This window comes from Acomys minous (assembly GCF_964271855.1).
Source record: "Acomys minous genome assembly, chromosome: 16".
In the NCBI taxonomy this organism is placed as follows: Eukaryota; Metazoa; Chordata; class Mammalia; order Rodentia; family Muridae; genus Acomys; species Acomys minous.
Window position 1 is genome coordinate 52,540,475 of NC_140498.1, and position 14,461 is coordinate 52,554,935.

At 42.7% G+C, this 14,461-nt stretch overlaps 1 long non-coding RNA gene and 1 pseudogene across 2 annotated transcripts; one reads left to right on the forward strand and one right to left on the reverse strand.

Annotated features, from left to right (window-relative positions):
- The first annotated feature begins 1,922 nt into the window (after window positions 1-1,922).
- LOC311587153 (peptidyl-prolyl cis-trans isomerase A-like) lies at window positions 1,923-4,830 on the forward strand (annotated as a pseudogene). Its single transcript has 3 exons — window positions 1,923-1,930; window positions 4,100-4,473; window positions 4,672-4,830. The product of its transcript is annotated as a peptidyl-prolyl cis-trans isomerase A-like (transcript).
- A 2,472-nt stretch (window positions 4,831-7,302) lies between these two features.
- On the reverse strand, window positions 7,303-14,071 carry LOC311586698. Its single transcript, XR_014775626.1, has 3 exons — window positions 13,835-14,071; window positions 8,111-8,172; window positions 7,303-7,507 (listed from the first exon to the last, which is right to left on the reverse strand). It is a non-coding gene; the product is annotated as an uncharacterized lncRNA (long non-coding RNA).
- Window positions 14,072-14,461: the final 390 nt, after the last annotated feature.

Genomic DNA, 14,461 nt, shown 5'->3' on the forward strand with positions numbered 1-14,461 from the left:
TCACAGAATCAATCATTCTATTTCATTATTGAATTCTTCTTCAGCTGAAGTCACCATTTTATGAGCATTTACATGTGACATAAATATCTTTACATCCTTTAAACATTTGGAGAAATGTATCTACATATTTCTTCCCTGTATGTCTTTCTCAACAATTTTCCAGTCATTCTCTTTCTGAGACCCCGACAATCAAGCCAATGTGTTGGTTTCAGCTCTGGAATCAGTGAAGAATCACACATCTAGACATTTCTTCTTCCAAACAAAATGTATGATCATGTGTATTATATGAAGTTCTGCCCTCTGTGAAGATTTCTCTTTGATGGTGTCTTTCAGGCTTGTCCCAGAAAAAATAGTAATGCTGCTGTTGGACCCTAATGCCCAACTCGGGAAGAGGGTCGCCGCGAGAGAACACTTGAAACACACAACGCACTTATGCAAAAGCAAAGATTTATTTCTGACACGTCAGGGTCCCTCACCACTCGAGAGGCGAAGGACCCCGAGCAGCTGGTACAGGCTAGTTTTAAAAGCAAAAACTGCAAAGCAGGTGGGGTTGCTTATCAAGTTAAACCATATGGACATTAGGACATCTGGCATTGGGAAACCTCTTGTGGGGACTTGGGTGTGGGTCCCTAGAGCGGTTACTAGAAAACATATGGGGACATCTGATATTTGGAACTTGCCTGTAACTATTCTGGGAACTAGGGAAGAACTCTTGAGGTTAGCAGTTCTGAGAACTGGGAAAAACCTCTGGGGTCTGAAGTTTAGGTTCTAGGCAAGCAAGGTTGGGCACGCAAACAAGCATCTTATATTTCATAATTTTACACTTTCTCACTGCAATTGTGCACTTCTGGATGGTGCCTGCACGACATCCAGAACCTTCAGTAAACCATGTCATAGTCTTTTCTTCCTTTGCCATCTGATGATAGGGTACACCTCATGAGGCTCTAGGTGCATACTCGGCATCAGAGGGCATTGTACAGGAGTAGAAACCATAGGTTTTTGGTCACCTTTTTCATGTAACTTTCTTGTGCCCTCAGGACATACTCAGACTCTATCATATCTATAGCACTTTCATTTGATAATAGGTTGCTGCTGTGTGTGTCCTACTTTATGACTGGGTGGGTTAGATAGCACTCAACTCATGATGGGCAGCTCAGGCCACATGGTAACTTGCTGTCCCACTGTTGAAAGTTGAATTTCCTCTGAGGTAGTGTAGCAGGCCAAGAGCTGTTTTTAAAAGGGAAAATAGTTGGACATAGATGGCGGTAGAGCCTTGCTAAAAAATCCCAAAAGTGCCTTCTGTGGTTCCCCACAAGGGCCTGCCAAAGCTCCAAACAGCATTCCTGTGTGGCACTGACACCTCTAGTGCCATCAGATCTGCTGGATCATATGATGCAACTGGTAGAGCAGCCTTCTCCTATTGCAAGACATCACTTGCCCCCAAACTAGGAGCTTTTGAGTCATCTGACATATTGGTCAGAGTAACACACCTGATGAGGAATGTGCTGTCTCCAGAATCCAAATAGGCCCTCTGAACAGTGTACTTCTTTCTTGGTGGTTGGATGGGCCAAGTGCACTGATTTTTCCTTCCTCTTGAAAGTAATGTCTCTGAAGCCCACATCACTGGACTCCTAAGAATTTCACCGAGTTAGAAGGCCCTTGAATTTTGATTGGATTTATTTCCCATCCTTTGATAGTCATATGTTGCCAATAAGTCTAAAATGGTTATTACCTCCTGCTCATTTGGCCCATTTGTCATAATGTCATCAATACAGTGCACTAATATGATATATCACGGAAGACACAGATGATCAAGATCCCTTCTAAGTTATGACACAGGGTTGGAGAGATAATATATCCTTGAGGTAAAACTGTAAATGTCTACTTCTGGCAGTGCCAACTAAAAGCTTCTGATAGTGCTCATGGACAGGTACTGAGAAAAAGGCATTTACTAGATCAGTAACTGCACCATGTACCAAGGAGATGTATTAATCTCAAGTAAGGACACCACTCAGTCACCTTGCAACCTTTTGTCTTCTTTCTTTACTGCTCTTCACATTGCTAACCTCTAAGCTGAAACTGCTCTTCAGACACCTGCCTCATATTTAGGTGGAGCTTTATTTCAGTTCTAATGCTAAGCTCTTCTTGCAATGAGCAAAGTCACTGTCCTACTCAGAAGCAGGGACATTGCTGCTACTTGAGGAAGGAACAAAATGTCATTTTAGGCATACACAATTTATCTCTAATGCTGGAGATGTCCTTGTCCTTCTCTTCTTAGAGACTCTCCAGAGCCACCTCTGCCACTGGGCTGTGAGTGTGTATTATCCATCATTTTCTTAAATCTATAGGGTTAGGAATGAAGTTATACACATTATAGGCCACAGTCATTGTGTAGCCTAGTTCTTCACAGCTGTTGTCTTTTATTAAACTGCACAAACACTTTATATTTGGTACAGATGCAAAAGGAAAAACACCTAAAGATAATGAGGTCCTTGGAGGTGGGCAAAGTAGAAGTTGTAGGGAGGAAAGGTTAATGGGAGAACAATGTAGTTATAGTTTAATTTTTGAAAATTAAAAATATAGTATCAATCTTAAAAACACAATAATAATAGACTAGATACTCTATTGAACCAATATTACATACACATCAGACAAACATATTTCATGGACTATATTATTGAACTGAAATAAATTTAATCCAATATATCTCAAATATGCCATTTCCCTAACCTCTTTCTTTTCTAGTTACTCTGCTTCTCATCTTTTGTTTAATTTTGAAACAAACACAGAAGGCCAAATAAAGCCCATGTGGCAATCAATCATGAACATAAGCACAGTCAAGGATACTTAAGAATATAACCATTCAAAAGCCGGGCGTGGTGGCACGCGCCTTTAATCCCAGCACTCGGGAGACAGAGGCAGGTGGATCTCTGTGAGTTCAAGGCCAGCCTGGTCTACAAATTGAGTCCAGGACAGCCAAGGCTACACAGAGAAACCCTGTCTCAAAAAAAAAAAAAAAAAAAAAGAACAGAACCATTCATGAGGCAACTGACAATCTGCACATCTCAATTATCTTCAACAGTCCATAATAAAATGACAGCCATTAAGTTGAAGCTCCTTCAGCATCAAGATGTCTAAATATAAGTGCTGGGAACTTTCCTGAACTTCATATTGCATATCATTATGGAACACAACATTTTCCCAGTATGACCCAGTTTCTAAAAAAAGTTATTTATTAAAATAGAATTTGTCCATGATATGACATACGTAATTTACAATTTACAGAAGTTTCCCTTAAGTCACTAGTAATCTGCATTGACTGTAAATGACACAAACAATATAAACGAGTCTTCCTGCCTTTTCCGTTTTACTTTCTTGGTGTTATAATTCCCTGTGTCTCAGACTAGCATGAGTCCTAAATTGTTTGCAATTCCCTCAGCAATGATTTGCTTGCTGATACTACCCAGTTTTGATCCAGAATGTGCAAAGCATTTAATTAAACCATCTGTTGTCTTCTACTAATCATCTGTTATTCACTGTTAAGTCCTACTTAGGTGTGGTGTATGTTAGGAGTCTGCCTCAGTCTGCCTAGCTGTGATGTCATTGCCTAGCTGCCATTGTGTGGCCCTGACCAATATATAAAAGGAAAGACCCACCTCTCCACCCTCTCTCTCTCTCTCTTTCTCTCTCTCTGGGGTACCCCTTCCCCCATTCCTTCTCTCTCCATGTTCATTTAATAAATTCCTCATCTAATATATTTTGCCTGGCATCTTATTTCTTCTTATCTTATTTTCTTATTTTTAAACATAGAATTGGTGGCCCATGCTGGAAGAACTCTTCCAGATTTGTTCTAAGTGTGGAATCCTTTCTACCAATCTCATTCTTACACACTTCCCACCACAATTTCCTTCTGTTCCAAACTTCACTCTGCGTCTCCATTCATTCCTGTCTGAACCCATCCCTGCCCTGACTTCAGGCTCCGCTTTCTCCTGTGACCCAGCATGGCACGCAGGTGATTTGTTTACAATGCTAAAACTAGATTGTTATGCTCTACCTTCATACTCGAATCCTAAAAATCACTGCCTTAAAACTTGTTTAGCTGGCTTTGCAGACACCACTGTCCCCTGTCGCTGCTTGCTGTAGCTGTGGTCAACCCCACCGTGTTCTTCAACACTGTGGTTGATGGTGAGCCCTTGGGTTGCATCTCCTTTGAGCTTTTTGCAGACAAAGTTCCAAGGACAGCAGAAAACTTTCGTGCTCTGAGCACTGGAGAGAAAGGATTTGGATATAAAGGTTCTTCCTCTCACAGAATTATTCCAGGATTCATGTGCCAGGGTAGTGACTTCACCATAATGGTTCTGGTGGCAGGTCCATCTATAGGGAGAAATTTGAGGATGAATTCTTCATCCCGAAGCATACAGGTCCTGGCATCTTGTCCATGGCACACACTGGACCAAACACAAGTGGTTCCCTGTTTTTTGTTTGTTTGTTTGTTTTATTTTATTGTATTTTATTGATTTTCTGAGACAGGGTTTCTCTGTGTAGCCTTGGTTGGCTGTCCTGGACTCACTTTGTAGACCAGGCTGGTCTCGGACTTATAGAGACCCACCTGCCTCTGCCTCCCCAGTTCTGGGAATAAAGGTATGGGCCACTATGCCCGGCAGTTCCCAGTTTTATCTGCACTGCCAAGACTGGGTGGCTGGTGGCAAGCATGTGGTCTCTGGGAAGGGGAAAGAAGGAGTGAGCATCATCGAAGCCATGGAGTGCTTTGGATCCAGGAATGGCAAGAACAGCAAGAAGGTCACCATTCCAGACTGTGGACAACTGTAATTCTTCTGACTTGCGGGCATCCTACCCATAACACCATTCCTTCTGTAGCTCAGGAGAGCCCCCCACCTCATCTGCTTGCAGTACTCTGTAATCTCTGCTATTGCTGAAGTTCTTTAGGTTCCATATTGTCCTCATTCCTCTCCAAGTTTAGCTGGATTGCAGAGTTAAGTTTATGATTATGAATAAAAAGTAAATAGGAAAAAAAGCATATTTAACCTTATAAATGTGATGTGATTATTCATACAAGAAACTGTTCTACTCTCTTTTTATGTACCGTGCTTAAGTTTTTTTTAATATTTTATTTTATTTTATTTTATTTTATTTTATGTGCATTGGTCCGAGCGTGTCAGAGCCATTGGAACTGGAATTACAGACAGTTGTGAGCTGCCATGTCGTGGCTGAGAATTGAACCCAGGTCTTTTGGAAGAGCAGACAGTCCTCTTAACCATTGAGCCATCTTTCCAGCCCCCTATGTTTATGGTTTTAAGGCTCCATCTTAATATGAATAAAACCTAAAATCCTAGTCTTTAATTATTAAGGTCTTATAAATGATGAAGTCCTTTAACATATTCAAAATGTATTTTTAGTCATGCTAAGAACCAATGAGATTAATTTTACTTTCAAGGTCAAACACATAATGAGATCATAAAATTCTATTTTATGTTTACAAAGTATAGTTTAGAGCAGATAACTAGATACAAAGCTCACGTAACTCAAATTTGCTAACCCTGAAACTTGTCAGAGATCTGCTGAATATGGCATTTAACATGTGTAAACTTATTATGAAAAACAGAGATTCTCAGATCATACCAGCACTTCCCCAAAGTTCCAGAAGATTTGGGCACAATGGCAGGTGTCTTCAACCCTGGATTGTGATATACAGACCAGTGAGTAAAACTGCTCCCAGTGTTTCACCTTCTCTTAGGGCTCAAACTGGACAGTCATTGTCTCACATTGCTGAAACATGGTGAGGTCAGTCTCTTACATGTTCGTCTTCCACAGAAACATCCTCTTGTCCTTTGTGCCTGATACCAGACTGTCTCTACCCATGGTGCCATGCTGCCAGAGAGGACAACTGGGACAAATGTGTATTTACTGATGACTATGACTAACTAGTCATCTCTGTCATTTTTATTAATACTCAGATTCCTTTAGATTACAAAGTTCTCAGGACTCTGATCACATTGACAGCAAAGATGATATTAGCTTGATAGCAAAAAAACATAGAATTGGCTGCTTATCCCAAAGTAATCTACCATGTTAGTTCATTGGTCAACTTATTAGCTAGTTAAAACTACTGGATACTAGATCTCTTATTTAAAAGGGCAAACATATTTGCTTTACTCACAGACCTCAGCTTGAAGACAAACAGGCTTCAGCTAACTTCCCAGCCCTCTTCATACGCAGGAGACCAAGCTTTAACTGTCAGGTCTAGATAAAGTCCACCTTGTTACCAGACTTCTTTTTACCATGTTTTTAGCCAAAGGACAGTGACGACTTACAGCAATTTCACCTATGTCTTAAGGCTCCCATAAAGGTATTTTATGAATCTTAGGAGGCCTAAGGTGTTTTATGAATATTGGATGGTCCAAGAAGATGTTTTAAGGTTGATACGTGCAAGTTAAGAAAGTTAGAAGGTCTAAGAAAGTGTTTTAAGATGATAAATGCAAGTTATGAAAGTTTATATGTCTAAAAAGATGTTTTATTTCTTCCTGTTGCTATGCTATTATTCTATTAACTGTTGAGAGTGTTGACACTGGTCAATGGAGCTCTAATTTATTATTCTAACTGTGTTAAAATATTCCACTATATGATCCTATCATAGTTCCAAGGTCAAAAATTTTAATTTCCTTTGATTACCTTCTGCTTAAAATGTCTCTCATTGTACTAAAATCATATACTTCCAGTCTTCTGAGTAGAGGGAAGAAGCCCCTCTGTCACACTGTGTCCTGATGCTAAAGATCTCAATAAAAAAGTTCCACTAGCTGAGGAAGAGGCTTCACCACATCCCGGTCAGGGAACCAAATGTCAGGGTCCGAACGCGCTGAAGAAAAGACCCCAGACTCAAATAGTATACAAACAACAAACAACGTTTATTCTGTAGGATCCAACAAGCTGGGGTCACTGCTCATACAGGAGGGATCCCCCCACCCCGTGAACTTGTAGACTGTTTTTAAAGGCTTTTAGGGGTGTCCCTGAGGGGTGGTGTTAGGTAATCATTAGGCTAGAGAGCCTGTGCTACATCATCTCTGGTTGGCTGCCCCAGAAAATGGTGCCCTGGGCCTGCTCTGAACTAATAGAAACGGAAACCTGTTGCTAGACTTATTTAACCAGATGTAGTGAGTCGAGGGAAGGAAGAACCTCAAGGAAATGAGTATCGAGATTTTCCAGATGCTTTATTAGTCACTCACTCATTGCACTTCACGCAGACATCCCAATACCTCTCCTGGTCGGCTGAGTACAGCTGTTGCCTGATGGATGGCTTCACAGGTCAGACTCGCCATCTGTCCCGGTGCGCTGAGTGGTTCACGGTGTGCTTCCTCTTCTCGGTCAGGGCCCCAGTCTAGTCTGGTCTCTGATGGGTCTTTGGATTTGGGGTCAGCACAGTGGAGTGGTCTTAGTTTGTAAACATCACGGCCAGCCGGAAGTGGCCTTGTTCTCCGCTTATATACCCTATCTATGTGGGGAGGAATCATGGCTCCTTTTAGCCAATGAGGTATTGGATTATGTCACTCATTTTGTATTATGCTTATTGTTACGCTCAGGTGGACAACTTAACGTCATTTCTTATCACAGCAAGTGCACTGTTGCACTTACCGCTACCAACATACATGTTTTTGTTTGCTTTACTACATTTTCACCTCTTTGTTTTACTTGTTCTCTACACCAGGGCTCCCGCTGACCTTTCTAATTGGTAACAGACCAGCATGGCCAATCCCTGAAGACATGGGAAACATGGGAAGGGGCTTCTATTCTGATCATGGCCCACTAAACAATTTAAATGGAGAGACCCTGTCCTCTTTCTAGCTAGGGTTAAAGATCTTCCAGCCTAGAGACCCCAGATACAGGCACTGAGCACTAAATTAGCCTGAGACCTTGCACCAGAGAATGTCAAAGCCGCATCTCTTCCAACACCTGCTGGGTACCTGGGAATTACATGATACAAACACAGCAGGTGTCACTGAGCCTCATCTCCAGCTTTTCTCCCCTGCTGGCCTCTACTCCTTTAACCAGCTACACTTCTCAGTTAGCATTCCTGTCCTGGGAGTGAGGGTCTCACCTCAGGTCAAGGTAGGTTTTCACGGGGGCTTAGCTTCTCCATCCCGCTTTGTTTTGCCTTTGCTGGAGAGATGGGGAGCAAAAGAAAAGGCAGTGTTGACAGAGGCAGGTGTGTGTTTCCTTTCTCCCAAGACAAAAGACAATTGACAAAGGCTTCTGCAGCCTTTTCTGTGCTCCTTGAGTGTTTGAGGGACTGTTCTTCAACCTGAACACTCTGAAGAACACATTGCCTTATGCAGCCTCTTCCCTTTGCTGTGCTGCAGGCATCTCAGAACTGAGGAGAAAAATCCCTCCAGGCAACTGCACATGAGGAGAAAATGACTCAGAAAAAAAGATCCCCTTGTCCCTAACTGATGATTTCCATTGACTGGTGTATGTCAGAAAAGTAGTGAGACTTTAGAAAACAGCGAGCACACAGATATCCTGATTGTGCACTCAACATTAGTTCCTGAAGAGATCAGAGTTCAGAACTGTTAAGTTTCTACAATGTTTTAAATATGGACTGTAAGCCACACAACAGATATGACATGGAGAAGCTTATCATAGGGGAAGGGTATCCCAGAGAGAAAGAGACAGAAAGAGAGATAGAGAAATAAAGACAGCAAGAGAGGAGAAAGGAACAAAAGAGGGAGGTAAGAGGTTTGTACTTTTATATAATCCTGAGCAGGGGCATACCTATTGGCAGGCAGGTAATGACATCATAGGTTGCTAGGCAGACTGGGCACAGTATGCTAACACAATGTGCTAGCTATTCCTTTTTTTTTTTAAATAAAATATCTTGATAGTTGTGAAATGTAAATTGTCATCATTCATGTACATGTTTTAACTCTTGCAGTTTACCTAGTGATTCATAAAGTTTCTAATATCAACACCAATTTCTAAATGACAACAGACAAAAAAAGTAGAAAGACCACATTGGGGCTGATGAATAATTTGGATCACAGATGTTGGAATGGAAGTACTGGGCAAAACCACTAGTAAGACAAGAGTAGCATCATTTCTTATTGACCCAAATGGTGAGTATGAACAGGTTCAACATCATGACACATGAGTGATGCTTCCCCAGAGCTGCTGACTGTCTGGGTGTGGTGGCGCATGCCTTTGATCCCAGTACTCGGGATGCAGAGACAGGCACCAAGAGAATTTCTTTGGCTTAAATAGTATCACCTGGAAAATTCTCATCCCCGTAATTCTTTTTAATTTTTGCCATAGAGCTGTACTGCAACATTTGTTTCAGATTGCACATCTTCTCATCACAGAAGATGCGACTAAAACAGTCTGTTATCCAACAAGATTCCAGATAAAGGGCCTGAGCTGGAGGGCTCATCAGAAAAGACGACCCCTTAGGAACAAGCCATTCTTAGAGTCTCCTTAAAACACATGTAAAGGTCTGTGTTTCTACTTTATCTCTCAGGAAAATTCTATAACAAGTCATGTTTTGCTCTGGTCAGATCTTATTAGTATTACAGAGTATTAAAATAATATATACTTTCTTTGGTGTTCATATAAAAATCTAGGTAATTGAGACAAGGGGTTTATCCACTAAAAAAGGAATGTAGTTGAGTCTCCTACCTTTATCTATCACTATTAATTCTTTAATTTCTTCTAAAGCTGAAAACCTTCACTAGGAATTTTCTCTGCTCCTTTTGATCCAATTGCTCTTACTAACCTGGACCAAATTCTCGGATGTATAGATCCCAGTTCAGGGACAGAAGACTGAAGTTCACTAGTCTAACCCCCAGGCTTGCCCCAGGGCTGCGGCACAACACCCACTGCAGCCTTCTTTCCCCTCTCTCTCTCCATCTCCAGTGGATCACATAGTCTGTGAGCTTCCTTCCTCCCGCCCGCTGCTTTCTCCCAGGTCCCAATCCTAGCAGGCACTCTGTGGGAACCCACAGACCACTCAGATTGGGGGAATAAATAGGCTAATGGCAGATCTTCATCTTTCCCACAAAGTCCAATCCCTCAGTCTCATCCCTAGCTCTCTATCAGACCTGCTGTGGCCTCCTGCCATCATTGTAACCCCACCCACCCCTGCCTGTATTCCTAGGGTAGTAAAGAAGGAAATCCTGATGAAAACCTGCTTTCTGTCTGTGAGCACCCTCAGCTCCCTCCATCCCATGCCTGTCAGTGTCTGTCTTTGCTCTGGCAAGGTCCAGAATGGAATCTTGAACTGGATGCGGAATCCCCTTCACTGGTCACCCAGCTGGTGGCTCAGGCAGCTCATAGGACTGCAAGAAGAAAGAGGGGAGGGAGCCTAGGATTCCTTCTCTAGTGATGGGCTGCACTGCTGCTAAGGAGGAAAACTTAAACTGACCACAATTTTCCTACAGCCAGGGTTGTAAAAGTGGCTTCTAGTAAAACACTGCAGGGGGTGTGGGTCGAAAAGGAGGCTCTTTGATCTGTAGACAGGCCTTTTTGCAGAGATCTTCAGTAGGTTAAAGTATTCCTGCTTGTCTGAGGGGGCTAATGGGGAGCCCCGAGCCTGTAAACTTATTTGTGAATCTACAGCATGTGAGGCCCTCAGCAAGGCCAGCAGCTTCCAGAAGACACAGTCCAGAAAGAGATGCCTGAATGTCCATAGCTGCTGCTCATAGCAGGCACACTGGTTCACAGACTAGAGTCTGGGAGTTGGATAATGGGCTCTCCTCTTGTACAGCAGGCATCACGTACTCAGATGCATTTTTTAAGGCTGTAAGACCTGTACAGTGTCACCAAATGGTATGAATTTTAAATTCCTCTGTGGTTCTATGAGACTGCCTAAGACATGGGAGTGAGTCCATCCTTAATGAGAGTGTGCTGAAGTGGCAGGTGACTACACTTAAAACTCTGTGTCTAGTGTACGGTGTCAGTGTGTTATGACAGAAACATCTTTTACTTTTGAAGAGACTGGAACTGAAACTTTTGCTGGACCTCACAGCCAAAGCTAATAAAGTGCACTGATATCATCTAAGACTGCTATTCTACTGGGTACTCAGCCTATTTATTTAATCTGCCTTTAAGAAAACAATGTAGGGACTGGGTAGATGGCTCAGCAGTTGAGAGCACTGTCTGCTCTTCCAGAGGTTCTGAGTTAGTTCCCCAGCAACATGGTGGCTCACAACCAACTATACTGGGATCTGATTCCCTTTTCTGGCCTACAGGTGTACATGCAGACAGAGCACTCATATACATAAAAGAATAAATCATTTAAAATGAGAGAAAGAGAGCTGTGTAACAAGCAAACTTACTTGCCCTGGCCTTTCCATGTAATAAACATCTGTGACCCTAACACACGGCTATAATATTAGATCATGTGCTTGATTTAGCTACTCTTCTCCTGCTGTGAAAAAGCACCCTGACCAAGGCAGCTTAGAGAAGAGAGCGTGTAATGGAGGCTTCTTACAGTTTCAAGGGTTGAGTCCATGACCGTGTCAACATAACACAAGCTCAAGTCATCTGAGAGCAGGTGATTAATTGATGATTGATGAGGAGGGCCCAGCCCATTTGGGGGTGTCATGCCTGGGCTGGTTCTGGGTTCTATAAGAAGCAGGCTGAGCAAGCCACGAGGGAAAAGTCAGTAAGCAGCACCCTCCATGGCCTCTGCACCAGCTCCTGCCTCAGGATTCCAGCCCTGCTGGAGTTCCTGCCCTGACCTCCTTTGATGATGAACAGTGATGTGGCCTCTGCACCAGCTCCTGCCTCAGGGTTCCAGCCCTGCTAGAGTTCCTGCCCTGACCTCCTTTGATGATGAACAGTGATGTGGCCTCTGCATCAGCTCCTGCCTCAGGGTTCCAGCCCTGCTGGAGTTCCTGCCCTGACTTCCTTTGATGATGAACAGTGATGTGGCCTCTGCATCAGCTCCTGCCTCAGGATTCCAGCCCTGCTGGAGTTCCTGCCCTGGCTTCCTTTGATGATGAACAGTGATGTGGCCTCTGCACCAGCTCCTGCCTCAGGATTCCAGCCCTGCTGGAGTTCCTGCCCTGATCTCCTTTGATGATGAACAGTGATGTGGCCTCTGCACCAGCTCCTGCCTCAGGATTCCAGCCCTGCTGGAGTTCCTGCCCTGACTTCCTTTGATGATGAACAGTGATGTGGCCTCTGCACCAGCTCCTGCCTCAGGATTCCAGCCCTGCTGGAGTTCCTGCCCTGACTTCCTTTGATGATGAACAGTGATGTGGCCTCTGCACCAGCTCCTGCCTCAGGATTCCAGCCCTGCTGGAGTTCCTGCCCTGACTTCCTTTGTTGATGAACAGTGATGTGGCCTCTGCACCAGCTCCTGCCTCAGGGTTCCAGCCCTGCTGGAGTTCCTGCCCTGACCTCCTTTGATGATGAACAGTGATGTGGAAGTGTACGCCAAATAAACCCTTTCCTCGCCAACTTTCTCTTTGATCATGGTGTTTCATTAGAAAGAATAGAAACCCTAAAACAACCCTCCTGGCATGGAGCACAGCTGCAGTCAGGTAGGCATGATGCTGGAGCAGTAGCTGAGAGCACATGGTGGCTGGGGGGGGTGGGGCATGGGGCGGTGTGGAATGGTGTGGCCTTCTGAAACCTTAAAGCTTACCCATGGTGGTGACACACCTCCTGGGGGAGGAGACCACATCTACAAGTCTTTTCCCAATAGTTCCACCAACCAGACACCAAACATTCAATTATATGAGCATTTAGGATCCCAACTTTATTCAAACCACAGTACTTTTCCATGTTCTGACAAAGGATAATGCATATGTGTTCTAATAATAATTTGCTAGGTTGAAAATTTTATAAATGAATATTCACCATAAATACTGAATACAGCATTCAGGTATTACTTGATAAACAATGCTGTTTTAAGTAATTTTTGGTCTCTGAGTCAGTTGGAATCAATTGGTGTCAGTGACTTAATATCTTCTAAAACTCTGTTAAAGATTTCATTAAAGTATTGCTCAGTCCTTGCCCATGTGATGCTTCCTGTGATGGTCAATAAATACGAGCAAAGCCCTTTGTTTGGTACACAGAGACACACACACACACACACAGAGCAATTTTTCTGTTCCCCGCCGCGCAAGCGTGTGTGTGTGTGTGTGTGTGTGTGTAACTTTATGTAAGTATGTACTATATGTTCAGCATGTTCCCAACCCACCACACAATGCTGTTATTCTCCCTTTTCTCTTCTCCTCTTTTATTTCTTTTAATCCCTCAGGACATTTTTACTTTGTTCATGTCATACAGGCATTCATACTTTTACATATTTGTAAAAAAAATGTAGAAACACACAGACAGAATATAACGAAAATAAAATTTAAAAATAAAGAGTACTTGCAGTCTTTTTGTTCCATACTCATTAATATATGCTTTTGCTTTGATTTTTTTCTACAAAATTTATGTATAGTAATTAATGGTCAGTCAGCTTGAAATTTTTTATTTATGTTGATAATGTCATTTTCAATGATCTTGGTACTTTCATAAATATTATACTATCTGCACATAAAAATGATTTGCCTCTGGCTCTTTTAGTCTCATACTCTTATATTAGTAACTAACAACAAAAACCTTCAATATAATATTATATGATAGAACAAGGCTCCTTGCCAACTCGTAATTCACACTAGTGACAGGAAATAAAACACTATTTTTCTCCATCTAACCAGAACACTTCACTTTGTAAGGTGTGGTAGTAGAAACCAAAAAGTGGTGTTGCTGCGACCTCTTCTGGCCAAAGGTGGTCACGCGTGTCACCTGAAGAAATGAGGATGTGTATTACCTGGTGTGTGGCGCCACCTTGTGGAAAGAAGAATGTAGTGCATCTGATCTGTGTCTTCTCCCACAGTTGTCTTGCTCTGCAGCTACTTCATGACGTCAGTCATCCTCACCACAAGCACCTCTTCTCTCTCAAAAACAAACACAACCCTAGTCAGAAAGGAAAGGCACAGGCTGGAGAGAAGGCTCAGAGGTTGAGAACTTCGGCTGCTCTTCCAGAAGTCCTGAGTTCAATTCCCAACAAACACATGGTGGCTCAAAACCATCGACAGTGTGGTCTAACGCCCTCTACTGGCTGGCATGCATATATGCAGATAGAGCCCCTATGTACACAATAAATAAATCTTAAAAAAAAAAAAGGAAAGGCACATTTGATCTCCTATACTTAAATATATTTTATAATGAGCTAATAGTTCATTGTTTGTGGACATCAGGAAGAAACTGTCCCAGATGCGGGGCATGGTGGCACATGTCTGTAATCCCAGCACCTGGGAGGCATAGGCACATAGATCTTTGTGAGTTTGAGGCCAGCCAGGTCTACAAAGTGAATCCAGGAGAGCTCAAAAAAAAAAAAAAAAAAAAAAGAACAAGAAAAGAAAGAAAGAGAGAAGCTGCCCGTCAAGGTGCTGGC